Source organism: Miscanthus floridulus, chromosome 13 (genome assembly GCF_019320115.1).
Source record: "Miscanthus floridulus cultivar M001 chromosome 13, ASM1932011v1, whole genome shotgun sequence".
In the NCBI taxonomy this organism is placed as follows: Eukaryota; Viridiplantae; Streptophyta; class Magnoliopsida; order Poales; family Poaceae; genus Miscanthus; species Miscanthus floridulus.
In genome coordinates this window covers 21090735-21106517 of record NC_089592.1, presented here as the reverse complement: position 1 = coordinate 21106517, position 15783 = coordinate 21090735, and the positions used below count along the sequence as shown (strand labels likewise).

Sequence of the window (15783 nt, the reverse complement as noted above, 5' to 3'; positions counted from 1 at the left end):
TCTATGCGCACGGGGCGCAACGTGGTGCGCCGAGCGCGCTGGTGCAGTTGGTGGCCGATGCGGCCACTATCGTTGTAGATCCTCCCCGTGCTCACGCGTGAGCTCGGGGGTCTCCGTATGAGGGCCTGGAGGGGCACGAGTCCGTGCGGACTCCATTACCCCTGGCGGCCATTCTGGAGCGTCTGTCATAGCGCACTCACGGGACGGGCGGTGGCTTGGTGCCACATCGCCGATGCTGGAGTCGTCACTCCCGACGTCGTCGTCCATGAAGTTGAGACAGCTGGGACCGTAGTCCGCCATCCCCACGAGTTCAGACGTGAGAGGGGGCGGCACCGGCATCCGCTGGAGCCCCCGGGCGTACGCGTCCGCGGGAGACACGAGGCCATAGGGGGACCGGCCGTATAGCGGCTGTGACAGGGACAACGGTAACCCACCAGGTATTCGGTGGAAGATAGAACGTAGTAAGTAAATAACAGCATGTATATTACTCACAGCGGGGTTTGAGCAGAGAGTTTGCTCGGAATGAAGCGCAGATGCCGAGCCGTTGGAGTCGCTTGTCCCATAGTCGATGGAGGACGTCCCTCTGACGGGTGCCGGGTCGCGAGTCTCCTCGTGGAGGTGGAGTACGCCGAGCCGGTCGGCGGTGAAGTCTAGGCTTCCAAAGTGGAAGGCCAAGGAAGGCTCGAAGACGGGTGGAACCCGCATCCCGGTGGGCGAGAGTGCAGGAAATTCCATCGAGCCGAAGCAAATCGTATCGCCCGAACCCGCCACGGCGGGGGTGGCAGAGAAATGGGCCATCCGATTACCAAAAAAGTGTTGAACGTACAGCGTCTTCCCCATGGACGGCGCCAACTGTCGGTACAGAAAGTGACCAACTAGTAAATATTTGTAGTTTTGCTATACGTTGTGATCGGAGGTGGCCTAGCACTCAGTGACATGGGATTTAGACTGGTTCAGGCAACGTGCCCTACGTCCAGTGTGGGTCAGTCGGTGACTTCATTCCCGAGCCCAGGTGCTCGAAGTCTGTAGTGGGGTTACAAATGAGAGGGAGAGAGATGGGGTGTCCAGTCGGTCCGGTTGGAAGGGCTGAGATCGACAGGAGCTATGCTATGAACGAAGTGTCCAACCCTAAACTTGAGCTTGAAGAAGTCGACTTGGGTTAACTCCCTGTGTTTGGAGGGAGCACATCCCCTTTTATAGAAGAAGGGGATGGCTTTACAAGTGAGAGGGAGAGAGAGTACGGACGTTTCTAAGCCTTGTTGCCCACGCCGACAGGGATGGGACAATGGTGGGCGCCCGTAATACTATTGATGTCATCGCAGAATGACAGGTACATGTGGGAGGTTGAGCTGCTTTCTTCTAGACTGGAGGACGTTGATACCTGCAAAAATACTGTCTCGCCGACTGGGGGCATGGTTGTACCACGTTCACCTGGTACGGTGAATTCTGGCGCCCACAATACTGTTGATGCCTAGAGGCACATGGGGGGTCTTACCGTACGGGTGTTTTGACCGGCGCCTACAATACTGTAGAGGCAAATGTTGGCGCCTACAATACTGTTTGTGGCAGGGCCATTTGTAAAGTACTGTTCCACAGGGTATGGTCCCTGGTGTAGTGGTTTGACTTGCGAGCCCTGTCTTGCCTTCCTTCGTGCGCCTTCTGGTTCTTTCCGAGCAGGCGTCCCCGGTCGGATGTCCCCAGTCAGTTCTGGCGCGCCAGTCAGAGAATAGCGATGAGCAGGGTTTTCTATGAACCCCGGTCGGAGACACGAGGTCGGAGTCGGAGGCGGTCCTCGGGTCAGGCTTTCCGAGTGGAGGCCGTGCGAAGGCAGCCGGGGCCTAACGCTAGCGCTCTGATCGGAGAGGCCGTTCGGAGTTGGCCTGAGCCTGAGCTAGTGCTCCGGTCGGAAAGATGGGCCGAAGGCGGCCAGGGCCTGAAGCGAGTGCTCCGGTCTGTTGAGTTTAGACTCTTGGGCCGGTCTAGAAGAAGAAAAGGCCGTCCTCCTGGGCCGAGCCCTGGCGTGGAAGCCGGTCCCCGAGGGACCCCGGGTTTATGAACCCGACATAAGGGGAGGCACACCCAAGGATAGAAAACCCTATATGAATAACTTAATGGGTTATTCAAATGATATCGCAATGGATTTCTCACCCTGCACCACTATCGATTTCTCACCCTACACTACTCGCAAATCTTTTCCGAGGCGGGCATTTTTAATTAACGGAGGCGGGCATTGCAACTGCCTCCGTCCAAAGGTCACGGTTGATTGTGGCGGGCTGTTAATCCCATTAACCAAGGCGGGCGTCTTAAAATGCTTGCCTCCGTTAATGTTCTCCAGAAAACAAGAAAATGAAAAAAACTTGCAACTTTGGAGAATCAAACCCACGACCTGACACTCAATACTACCATGTCTCTACCGCACAGCACAATCATTCATATCTATATATAATATGCTATCTTTTTATATCAATATTTTGTAATCTTATATTACATATTTGAGCTACTAAATGAACTCAAATGAAAAAACTTTTAACTACAAAGTTTTAAATCTTGTGAAGTACTACAACTTTGCTATAGGATGCATCCCAATCAGAGATAGTTTGAAAAATTCAAAAAATTGAGTCTCAGAGCATGTAAATTTCGAACACATATTTGAGACTCTAGGTGACTTTGAATCAAAAACTTGTCAATATCAAATATGTAGATCAGGTCGGACACTAGAACTTTGGTATTAACTATGTGAACATTTGAGATCGTTTAGGAATTCAAAATTTTAAATTTCAAAATCTATAACCTTTGAACACATATTTGGGACTCTAAACATCTTCAAATAAAAAACTTTTCAACTGCAAAGTTGTAGATTCTATTAAGAACTATAACTTTTGTGTAGACTATGTCAACATTCGAGATCATTTGATAATTTAAAATTTAAAATTTCAAAATCTGTGCACTTTCAATAATATTTTGGGACCCTAAACAGTTTCAATTCAAAAAAAAATTCAACTACAAAGTTGTAGATCTCGTCGAGGGCTATAATTTTGATGTAAAGTATGTCTTCATCCGAGTTCATATGAAAAAGTTATGAATTATTTTTTGTTGTAATCGTTAGCCAAGGCAAACATCTTAAGACGTCCGCCTCCGTAAATCGATTTACGGAGGCAGACGCAATAATCGATTAACCGAGGCGTTTGGCTTATGGTGCCCGCCTTAGTTAATCTATTAACTCTCTGTTAATCGTGAATTAACCGAGGCGGTTGGATTACGGTGCCCGCCTCGGTTAATGATTAACGGAGGCGGTTGCTGGACCGGCTGCCTGGACACCCAATAACGGAGGCGGGCAACCGGCCCGCCCGCCTCCGAGGCCAAAAGCCAAACGCCTTGCTTAAGTTTTTATGTAGTAGTGCTAGAAAAAGTCAGGGATTTTAAGGGGATTTGAGTTTCCAAATTAGCCCTTAATAAAATAAATGGCTAAGCTGTTGTGAACTGATTCACTTGGTTGCTCAGAGGATTAGGTAGGAGCTCAGCCTGGAGCCTCGTCCATTTCTGGGTCCGCCCCGTGGGCGAGTGAGCGGAAAGTAGTGGAGGACTTGAGGAAGCAACGCTGCACGGGGGAGGGGCTGGAAGGATGGCAGCTGACTGGAGCGGCTAATTGTGGGCAAGCAATTGCGAACTTGACAAAAATTTCAAGCACAGAAAATACCTTACCGTACGTGTATCTTCTAGTAATTATAAGTCGGATATATAATTCTATATTACCAAATGTTCAGGTCTTGCTTGGGATGTCAATCTCACCTTGTAATTATAAGTCCTTATGCTTACCGCACCTTCCTACCTAATGCATGACACAGCTTGTTTAAATTTCTCTTTCAGCAAATTTTTCAAAGCAAATGGCTTTTTTGGTTTCCTCTGGATCCAGGCCAATCAAAGTATTGTCGTCACTAGGAATTGTTTTGAGAAAGCAGCGGCGGAGCTAGAATTTTTGTGGAGCCTGGGCGAGACACAACATGAATACGTACACAAGCTATGCGTTTCCATTACAGTGACCTAAGAAACTTGTTTGAAGGCCAATCATGCATTGTCAGCAAGCTAAATAACCAAGCAAAGAAGCATGTCCCGTGCAAATTTGTTTTTTTCGTCTTCTCAAATTACTAAGTGTATTCACCACTCGAAATTCAATTCTGTTACAAGCCTGCTACTCGACTGATAGATGGAACACATGTCGCAATATGCTCACTATGGGTGTGCTTGGTTGCTTTCACGATGTTGCGTATATCATATATTCTACATGTGCGGAAGCTAAGCAGACTCAGTGGATGCATTAGTCCAAAAAAATATATATTTGGTTGGTTATGGATATAGTAATCTTGCTTCTGCGGATGTAATAACCCTGTGAAGATGTTTCGGTGCCTATATGGGTATATACAGAGTCTCTTAGATAAAGGATGATGTGTGGGCCAGCTCAAAATGCATTGCATTCACCAAGCTACACTGGTAGAGAACAGAGCTTTACTCCCGGTGGAGAACCCCCTCTAGTCCCGATTCCCCACCGGGGAGCAAGCATCTGGGACTAAAGAGGGTCCTTTAGTCCCGGGTCAGGAACCGGGACTAAAGGAGGACCTTTAGTCCCGGTTCGTATTACCAACCGGGACTAAAGGTGCCTCCTAACATGCCACGATGGCCGGCACCTTTAGTCCCGGTTGGTAATACGAATCGGGACTAAAGGTTTTTTTTTCTTTTTTTCTTTTCTTTTCATTTTTTTGTTTTCTTTTCAAAATAGGTTTTCGAAGTCGTATTGTACGCTGCAAATTATACATTTATACGCGCGTATAGTATGTTTTGGTTCAAGCACAATGAACGTATTAAATCACACAATTCAAGCATAGAAATATATATATATATATATATATATATATTTACATGCATGCATGCATATGTGTATTTTACATTATATTATTTCATGTGCATATATTACAAAAAGATTGCATTACAGTTGTTGTGATATAACAAGTTTTCTCTCATCCTCTAGCTTGGCTTCCATGGCAGTATTGGGTCGAAGTAGAACTCGCCCTTGGAATCGATGACCTGTTCATTAAAAAATCCGGCTATAGACTTTTGAATTGCTTTGATTTGGTCTTGCCGTATGACCTTTTCCTCCAACCATCAAGTCTACAGGTTTGAATTAAAGGAAAATAAATTAATATATGTACATATATATATAAAGACATAGTAACACAATCAACAATAATAATTAAATAAATATATAGTGTATTTTTAACGTACTTTGAGTCTCTCTGTAGGAGTTCTTTGGGAGACCACCTTGATAAACTTGCAAACATAGTAACCACAGTAGTTGTTCCCCCTGTTCCTGCCTCAGACACCACTTTACGAGAAAAAGATTTGTCATCCAATCTGGTGATCCGGTGAAAGCTATATGTTTAATTAATAAAGATGATGCGATTTAGGGGACTTACTTTCAAAGGGATTATATTCAGTGGCGCTTTGCATTTTCCTATGTGTTGCTTCTCAATAAAGGTTTTCCAAACACTGTCCAATAAAAAATTTGCCACGTCATCAGATATAGTTAATCATCATGTTTGTGTGTATATATAGTTGCTAGAGATACCGAAATTACCTCTGGATAATATCTATCATATCTTGGTAGTCTTGTTGTGGTTTTCTCATCGAGTCATAGATTATCAAGTGACTTTTCACCAGATCGATGTCCATCAATATCCAGTGATTGCTGCATGTGTTTATAGGATATAACGCATAACACTCATTAATTAACTAGAATCAACATATGAGCCATTAAGGATGATCGACATTATTAACACTCACTTGAAGTTGTAGGGAAAGAGTATATCCTTCTTGTGGCGTTGGTTCACTAAGAAGTTCATGAGGTTACTCTCTGACTCAGACTTCCAATTAGTCTTTGAAGTAACTGGGTCTTTGAATACTATATGGGGATCAACAAAACCAATTTCATTGCAGCCTTCTTTTCTGAGCTCTGTCATTGTAAATCTGCATATATATAGTACTTGTTAGGATAATTTATATGCATATACACACATATGATGAGTTTAATAATAGATCGAAAGAATTATTACTTACATGCAATAGCAGCTAATGATAACTTTGTCCAGAGAGGTCAGGTGGCATAGTTGATGAAATTCTGCAAAGTCAACATACATAACATCATCGCCACGGAACCAATGTTCATCTCTAATTCTGACACCAATGTAGAAGTCTCCACCGGTAGACGCCTGCATGTACCACTTGTTTAGCAGGTACATTTGCGTCCCCAGATCAGATAAGGCTTGAAGGTTGTATAGACTCTGGCCTAGTACAAATTTTTTCTTCCAAATATCAACCTCCGCCGCACTCTCAATGTTTCCATCACCAAACATCTGGTAAAGGTCGAGACCAGTCTCATCAATAAATTCACCAAGGTGATCCAAATCGACATCCGGAGGTATGTTTGCCTGATGCATTAATCCTAAATTCGAACCATATTCATTACCAACAACTAGCGGGGGGACTGATTGGTGCGCTTGTTGTCCGAGTTGGGCAACTCCTTTCCCTGCCCGCTTCTTTTTCTGTGCCGCCTCAATTGACTTGGTGAGTGTGCGGTCATAGTCCGATAACGTTGATTTGGACGGCTTACGAGATTTCCGCTGTTGTTGCTGGTAAGAAGCCACCCTTTTTCTTAGAATATCTGGAGCTACGAAGAAGTACGGTTTCTCCGGGTTTCTTCTTGCTTCTTGATTCTTTTTAAGTTTGTCATAGAATCTAGACATATCTTTTTTATATGCATCAGTTCCTTCTTCCTTCTCTTCAGATATTATTTTGGAAATAGCTCTTGGTTTCACGGTGGCTTTCTTTGCCGGCGGGGACTGGTTCTTCGTTTGCAGGGCTGGCCTCTTGCTAGGCTTCTTGGTAGGCGGGGGCAGGGGAGGCGTTGGAGACCTCCTTGGAGGTGTTGGTAGCGGCGTTGGAGACCTCCTTGGAGGTGGCGGCTGCGGCGTTGGAGACCTCCTTGGAGATGGTGTGGATGCAGCCTCGCCTTCCAACACAATGTCATCGTACAGAGCACTATGATGATCTGGCGATTGAACAATTGGATTTAGATTGGGGGAGGATCTACTACAAAAAAAGGAATGACATATTATTATGAGCAGATTGTTAATTATTTAAGCCAATACAAATTAATGATGTAGTGTTTTCATCCACACGTACCTATGGTGAGGTAGTTCAGGAGGAGGTGGAGCCGACATCCCGGGAATGATGATGTAGCGCTTGCGCCATAGAATGAATGTCTTCTCCGCTTCTCCTAGAGTCTTCTCGCCGTCACCTCCAGGAATGTCAAGAGGCAAATCACTAAAACCTTTTTCAGCTTTATCTACCGAGATGGTAGCATATCCTTCTTGGATTATATTCCCATGAATCCTTGGTGTCTTGGTTCGGTCGATAGGATTAACAAGACCGATAGCCACCTTGATTGTGGAATTCCCCTTCGGAATGTGTAGCTCACACGATGTACAAGGTTCAGTGACGTCATCCACAGGGAAGCGCAGTCCTGTGTCCCCTTGATTTGGTATCTCCGTGGAAGCGCAGCTGCTTTTCAACTGAATAGATTGGCTAATGTTGATTCCTAGCTCTGATGCCTGCTTGCTTGCACTCACTGCTATTTGCACTTGCCTTCTGATTTCCTCCTGCATTCTCGCTTCAAGGTTTTTTTCCCGCTCCTGTGCTTCACGCACCGCTTCCTCCAACTTCTGTGGCTACCTCTTCTTCAGCTTCTCCCATTGCAGTATCATTGAAGCACGCACCATCGGGAATAATATCATTGTCGTCCCATTGTTCTTCTTCACCTTCTTCTATTACAACACCGGTTTCTCCGTGCTTCATCCAACAAATATAGTTTGGCATGAAACCCGACTTGAACAAGTGTGAATGAAGAGTCCTTGAGCAAGGATATTCCACCGTATTCTTACATATGGCACATGGGCAGCACATGAAACCGCCGTGTTTGTTTGCCTCGGCCGCACGTAACAAAGAATGCACGCCGTCAATGAACTCTTGGGAGCGGCGATCAGCATTATACATCCAATGCCGGCTCATCTGCATTACATGACATAAATACCATATTAAAACCTAGATCATAATTAATTATTTATACAACATGCGTGCCACCACAAAAGATATAAATTTATGAAAGCATCGCTACAATGTAGACAATCCCAACTACCACTAAAAGAACTAAAGCTAAAATACATTTTAGGAGCACAAGGATTTCGCGACCAATCTCAACTAAAACAGATAGATCCTCCAATTGTGCAACATCTTTGGGCTTCTTCGGCTGGATCACTGCCTCATTAGCCGCCGTATCTGCCTGTTGTGCAAGATATTTTTGCACGAGTTCAACATACTCTTCCTCCCAGTAGAAGCCTGAACATCGTCCACTGCCATCCCACTGAAATTAAAACAAAAAATTAGAACTTTAATCATAACCATCATGAAAATAGGTATAAACTAACCATAATCATTAAATACGATAAAATAACTCACATTGCGATCCGGACACTTGTAGAAGATACGATCCTTGTTGGGACCCTCCTTCTTCACTCGGTACTCCATCACAATCTTCGTCTCATCAAGACACTTGCCGCATGGAATGAGAGGGAGGCCCGACCTAAGTCGCTTTGGAAACCCATGAGAGGCCGAGGACCCGGAAGCAGTTGCCATCTACTCTCTATACTAATTTTATTTAATACACTATAAATTTCTCCTTTTATAAACAAATAAAATTAAGAAACTATAAAATTATCTATATCTCTATACTCATTTTTAATATATTATAGCTCAAAAACATGTTTTAATAAATAACCATCCGTACTAGTTGACCTTGCTTACGTGATCATCTCGGCGAGCATTTCTCCACCGGACGGCACCGTACTTGGTCAAGGAAGAGCTCTGATTCTACGAGGAAGGGAACACGGTCTTCCACAACCGTTGTCGCTCTCCCTCGTAGAATCAAAGCTCCTCCTTGACGTCCATTACCGCTCGGCAAAGAACATGCTCGCCGAGATGAACACGGTCCGCAAGTTCAACTAGTACGGATTTTCTATAATTTTCTAACTATTTTCTAAGTTTATATTTATATATACTATGTTTGGATACGGTGATTGACAGACTACTGCGACGATATCGGGACATGTGAATAAATAACCATCCGTACTAGTTGACCTTGCTTACGTGATCATCTCGGCGAGCATTTCTCCACCGGACGGCACCGTACTTGGTCAAGGAAGAGCTCCGATTCTACGAGGAAGGGAACACGGTCTTCCACGACCGTTGTCGCTCTCCCTCGTAGAATCAAAGCTCCTCCTTGACGTCCGTTACCACTGGGCAGAGAACATGCTCGCCGAGATGAACAAGGTCCGCAAGTTCAACTAGTACGGATTTTCTATAATTTTCTAACTATTTTCTAAGTTTATATTTATATATATACTACGTTTGGGTACGGTGATTGACAGACTACTGCGACGATATCGGGACATGTGAATAAATAATCATCCGTACTAGTTGAACTTGCTTACGTGATCATCTCGGCGAGCATTTCTCCACCGGACGGCACCGTATTTGGCCACGGAAGAGCTCCGATTCTACGAGCAAGGAAACACGGTCTTCCACGACCGTTGCCGCTCTCTCTCGTAGAATCAAAGCTCCTCCTTGATGTCCGTTACCGCTCGGTAGAGAACATGCTCGCCGAGCTGAACACGGTCCGCAAGTTCAACTAGTACGGATTTTCTATAATTTTCTAACTATTTTCTAAGTTTATATTTATATATACTACGTTTGGGTACGGTGATTGACAGACTATTGCGACGATATCGGGAAATGTGAATAAATAACCATCCATACTAGTTGACCTTGCTTACGTGATCATCTCGATGAGCATTTCTCCACCGGACGGCACCGTACTTGGTCAAGGAAGAGCTCCGATTCTACGAGGAAGGGAACACGGTCTTCCACGACCGTTGTCGCTCTCTCTCGTAGAATCAAAGCTCCTCCTTGACGTCCGTTACCGCTCGGCAGAGAACATGCTCGCCGAGATGAACACGGTCCACAAGTTCAACTAGTACGGATTTTCTATAATTTTCTAACTATTTTCTAAGTTTATATTTATATATATACTACGTTTGGGTACTGTGATTGATAGACTACTGCGACGATATCAGGACATGTGAATAAATAATCATCCATACTAGTTGAACTTGCTTACGTGATCATCTCGGCGAGCATTTCTCCACCGGACGACACCGTACTTGACCACGGAAGAGCTCTGATTCTACGAGGAAGGGAACACGGTCTTCCACGACCGTTGCCGCTCTCCCTCGTAGAATCAAAGCTCCTCCTTGACGTCCGTTACCGCTCGGCAGAGAACATGCTCGCCGAGCTGAACACGGTCCGCAAGTTCAACTAGTACGGATTTTCTATAATTTTCTAACTATTTTCTAAGTTTATATTTATATATACTTTAACCTTCTTTCATGTAAATATGCAAGCTTGAAGTGATTTTGAGCTCAAATTGCTTACAAATGAAAAAACCACAATAAAGAACCATATATATATAGTGAACAAAATGACATAAGACAATGGTGAAAAATAAGAGTATGAGATTGGTAACCTTTACAACTGAAGAATCGACGGAGGAATCGAAGAAATCGACGGAGGAATCGAAGAATGGATGGAGGAACAATGGAGGGAGGGAGGAAGCAAGAACACTAGTGCAGTGAGCTTCAAAATGTGCTGAGCTCGGGCTCGGGGAGGAAGAAGGAGATGGCCGATATATAAAGGGGGGATATTTAGTCCCGGTTGGTGGCTCCAACCGGGACTAAAGGTAACTTTCCAACCCGGGCGCAGCCACGGCCCGGGAGTAGACCTTTACTCCCGGTTGGAGCCACCAACCGGGAGTAAAAGTATACCTTTAGTCCCGGTTGATGGCTCCAACCGGGACTAAAGGTCCCTGCCACCTCTGTCTGGCGCAGTAGCCATTGGGCAGGGACCTTTAGTCCTGATTGGAGCCACCAACCGGGACTAAAGGTATTTCTAGTCCCGGGCGCAAAAAATTCCGGGACTAGAGCCCATTTTGGCCTCGGATCAAAGGTCTGTTCTCTACTAGTGCTAGTATGACCAGTAAAGCTTATTTTGAACATATCCATCAGGCTAGAAGGAGGTCGCAATCAAACAGTTTTTTGGGCTATATGAATCCACCAGCCATGATGAAGAAGAAGATGCAGCCAACCAAACACCGTGCGTGTCTTCTGCTAATTATTAGTCGGTATATTGTCATTATGCAGATGCTTTCGCTTTGACGAGCTTTCCACGCCACTTCCTGTGGATATAATTCGAATTACCTAATGTTTAGGTCTTGTTTGTGGTGACAACCTCTCAGTGGAATTTGGATGCAAGAGCGTCAAAAAGTTTGTATGCTTACCGCCACCTTCCTACCTAACGCATGACACAGCTTGTTTAAAAATTCTTCCTTTGAGCAATTTTTTCAAAGCAAATGGCTTTTTGGTTTCCTCTGGATCCAGGCAAATCCATTTATTGTCGTCACTACGAATTCTTTAGAGGAAGAGCTAAACACTGGAATCTGCCATGAATACGTACCACAAGGTATGCGTTCCCATTAATGTGACCCAGCAACTTATTTGAAGGCCAATAATTTCGCGCATTGTCGGCAAGCTAACTAACCAAGTGAAGAAGCATGTCCCGTCCACAGTATGAACAAATCTTTCTTTCTCGGAACAAATTTTTTTTTAGATAATAGATAAAATTCGGCTTCATCCCTTTAAAATGAAGGGAATCAAACCAATTATTACAAGCGTTGGGCAAAACAGAAAGCCGGCCAAACTTAAGATTAAATCTAACAACAAAAGACCATCCAGAAGAGGTGAAGAATTGTAAAGCCACCGCTTCCAACGTTTTTGTTTTCTTCACACCGTTCCAGTTGTGCCCAATGCATTCCCCTGAATAAAACCTACAAAAATTTTAGGTGACATCTATCAAAAATGATTTCATTCCTTGTATGCCATATTATCCAGTAAATATCAGCACCTCTTGTTAACAAAAGAGCATTTTTTATTCAACCCCGTACTAGTTTGGGCCCTTGTTATGTTTGAACAAATTTTATCGTTTTATTCTACTTATTATGTCCATGGAACGAAGTGCTGTTAGCCCCTCAACATATTTTAGGAATTTAGAGAAATTTTGGCCACAGACAAACTAGGATAAATGTGCTATTCTTTATTTGTTATTAGTGCTGTAACAAGTTTTTTGAATTTTGATGAATGCCCATCCTAGCTTTTACGAGTCCTTTTGTCCATGTTTAACCATCACTACTGGAAAATAGGTCTGCTATGACTGGAGCCGTGGGGCTGAAAATCACAACCCTGCAGCTGCAAAGACATCCATCTATCTCCACAGTCCACAGGTGAGCTCTGTTTGCTGCATTCATTATATTGTGATATTCATCCTGCAATCTTTATTGTATTATTTCTGCCACTGAACCTCTTAATAGGAAACTGAGGTCAAAGGAAAGCCGTGCCTTGCGATAGGCAGGAAGTGTTAGATTTATTTCCACATCGGTAATTGATGCTGGGGGAGCACAACATATAAGGCGGGGTAGTCCTCACCAATCAGACTAATCTTTTGGGTTGAGTTAGTCCTAAGGCCTGGGTATGTTGTGAGCTCCAGTGGACCAGGGTCCGAGGGGCGTCAGCTCATGGGTATAGCGAGCTGGGCCGGATTGTTGGACCGGATTCCACTATGCACTCTAACAAGTGGTATCGAAGCCCATGGTCGGAAAAACCTATAAAATCTCAGGGGTCACATTGTTTGGTTTAGTCCCACATCAGAATCTCAGGGGTCACATTGTTTGGTTTAGACCCATATCGGTAATTGAGGGTGGGGGAGCATAACATATAAGGTGGGGGTAGTCCTCACCTATCAGGCTAGTATTTTGGGTTGATTAGGCCTAATGCCTAGGTATGTTGTGGGCTCCGGTGAACCAAGGCCCGAGAGATGCCGGCTCATGGGTATAGCAAGCTGGGCCGGATTTCACTGCGCACTGTAACAGGAAGTGATTGCATTGCAGAAGATGTTACTTAATGGCTGCACAAGAAATCATGATGTCATCCACTAGTTTTGTTATGCCCCCCCCCTCAACTCCGGCCATCAGTTTCTTCTCCGGCGAGGAAACATGGCCACCCGGGCAGATCCAGCCCCCCTAGGGCCGGATCTAGCGCCTACACCCTCCATTCGTTCTGCGTGGTGAGGCAGTGCATCCGGCCCTTCTTCTCTGGGTCTTCACTCAACAGCCGGCCAGATCCGGGCCGGTGCCGGCGGCCTGCGGCCCTATGGGGTCGCGAGCGCCTGCCCGCGGTTGGCTAGTCTGGCCAGGGACATTGCCTGCCTGCCTTGGCGTGGCCGGTGCCTGCCCATGGCGGCCAGTGCACCAGGCGGACGACCGATGCTGCGGATGCTAGCCTCGCTCGCGGGCTGCGACGGCCAGATCTGGCGGTCGAGGTGCTTGCGGCGGCCACGTCTGGGCGGCCGGTCCTGGCCTGGTCGGGCCTTCCCAGCCATCCAGCGCCGGCCGTTGCTGGCATGCTAGACGGGCGGGACCTGCTGGCTGGCTGCCTGCTAGCCGACGCTGGAGGATCTACCCCTGCCCCTGCAGTGTAGGACGACCTAGATCCGGCGAACAGTTGTTGCTTGGGTGAAAGCTCTGCCTGGTGCCTTGCTTCGGGCCGACGGCGGTGGTACAGTCTGTGCCACTATCTTCTTGAAGGCGTCGTTGAAGCTTCTGTTCGTCGCACAGGTTGTTGTGGGTGGCTCAAGGACGAAAGTCCTTGTGCTCTTCTTTCAACGTTGTTGGCGTCTGCGGATGTCATTCCCTTCCTTCAGGCTTCGTTGGAGCACTCCTGCAGCCATCCTGCCTCTCTCGCCGGAGTTTGCCTTGGCCGTGCTGTGCCTGCATCTACTTCAGCTCCTTCATCGCTTTGGTCTGCCCAGCTCAGTTGTTTGGTGTTGCCGGTGTCATCTGGTTCTTCGCAGGCTCTTCTTGGCGGATGCTTTGCCGTCGCTGCTGCCTGGGCGGATGCTTTGCCGCCAATGTCGCTCCACTCTTGCGGATACTTTGCCGCCGTGTTGCTTGGAATGCTATGGCAGATGCTTTGCTGCCGTGAGCGTTGCCGCTTCGGTCATCTCGGGCAGATGCTTTGCCGCCGTTCTTGCTGGATTCTCGGTGGATACTTTGCCACCATGGCTTCATCGCCTCTGTTGGCGACCATTGTGTTGATGTATTTTCGTTTGCAGGCCTGCTTAGCTAGAGTTGTGTGGCGGAGGGTTCTTTTTCCTTCCGTCCCTTTTCTCTCTTCTTGCTTTGGTTCGGTTGCTTATGTAAGGGTTGCGTTGGGTTCCCTCGTTCCTCGGTAACAGTTGGGAAGTTTCTTGATGACAGCACTAATGGCTCTTGCAACACATCGGACAACTTCATCATGATTATCTTCCACAGGATCGTAGTTTCTGTCATCATCATGCCTGTCACCACGACTTTTGATCTCAACATTGTTGAGAGCACTAGAAGGACCATTCATACACTTATCATGATCATCATGGAACTTAAGCTTGAAGTGCTCAAGCTTTGGCATGGATCCAGCTCCAAACTCCGGGGCAGTCCCACAGCTACTGATATGCAGGGAGAAATAGTTCAGACTTCTGAATCTGTTGTTGCAGAGCTTACAACATCATCTTTGATGCGGAGCTTACAGAGGCCACAGGAGGCAGCAGCAGGGTGCCATGAATCTAGCGACGCTGGGTACTTTGTTGGGATGTCACTGAGACAGATATTATGGAGGTTGCATGATGAAGATAATAAATTTCCCACGTAACTGTAAATGCCTTGGGTTTGACTTGTTCCTTTCGAGTGAGTAGAGTGACCATCCGGTTCTGGTACTTTTCTAAAATCCCGTCTAATTTCTAGCTTGGTTAGTTTACTGAATTCTTCTTGCAATGACTCCACTTGGTCATAGGATTGAACCCCGTACTCTGCCAGCTCTTCAAGGCAGACACCTGCCCTATTTGTAGCAGCTCAAGGCCTGCTGTCTTTCAATCAACTAACATGACAGACACCTCCCTGTTTCTCTTCTCTTACACGGCCAAACAAGAAGACGTTGTCGCTCGATCCTTCTTTCCTTTATTCTTTTATATATATCCTCCTCAAGCCGACAATAGCAAGCTATCTCCATGCTGAGCTGCACTAGTAAGGAGGGTGGGGCCAGTGGGGCCCCAACATTGGCTCTGCCACTGGCAGTAAGAAGGAATTCCAATTCAAATTGTAAATAAATTCAGCACGGAGCAGACACAGCTTGTCAGCAACCACAGGGCCACAAATGTCACATTTGGCTCCCACGTGCGCTCCTCTTAGACTAGAAACCTTATGTATGGTATGCCCCTCCGTTTGCTCTCTGCTTGTTCAGCTTCAAACATTACAAGAATAGAAGAACCGAGTGGACCATGTAATTGAACAGTCAACCCTTTAATTCCAAGAAAACAATGCAAGTCAACGGCTTTAATTCTGACAGGAAACTTTTTAAAAGCAGATTAAGGGGGTGTTTGGTTCTTTACTCGCTCATAAAATTCATATCATATCGAATATTTAGATACTAATAAGGAGCATTAAATATAGATTAATTACAAAACCAATTACATAGATGG

General features: G+C 45.8%; 1 long non-coding RNA gene across 1 annotated transcript; it reads right to left on the bottom strand.

Moving 5' to 3' along the window:
- Nucleotides 1-5010: 5010 nt before the first annotated feature.
- Nucleotides 5011-5543, bottom strand: LOC136501377 (uncharacterized). The gene is made up of 3 exons (XR_010770245.1): nt 5469-5543; nt 5278-5377; nt 5011-5163 (listed from the first exon to the last, which is right to left on the bottom strand). It is a non-coding gene; the product is annotated as an uncharacterized lncRNA (long non-coding RNA).
- Between the last annotated feature and the right edge of the window lie 10240 nt (nt 5544-15783).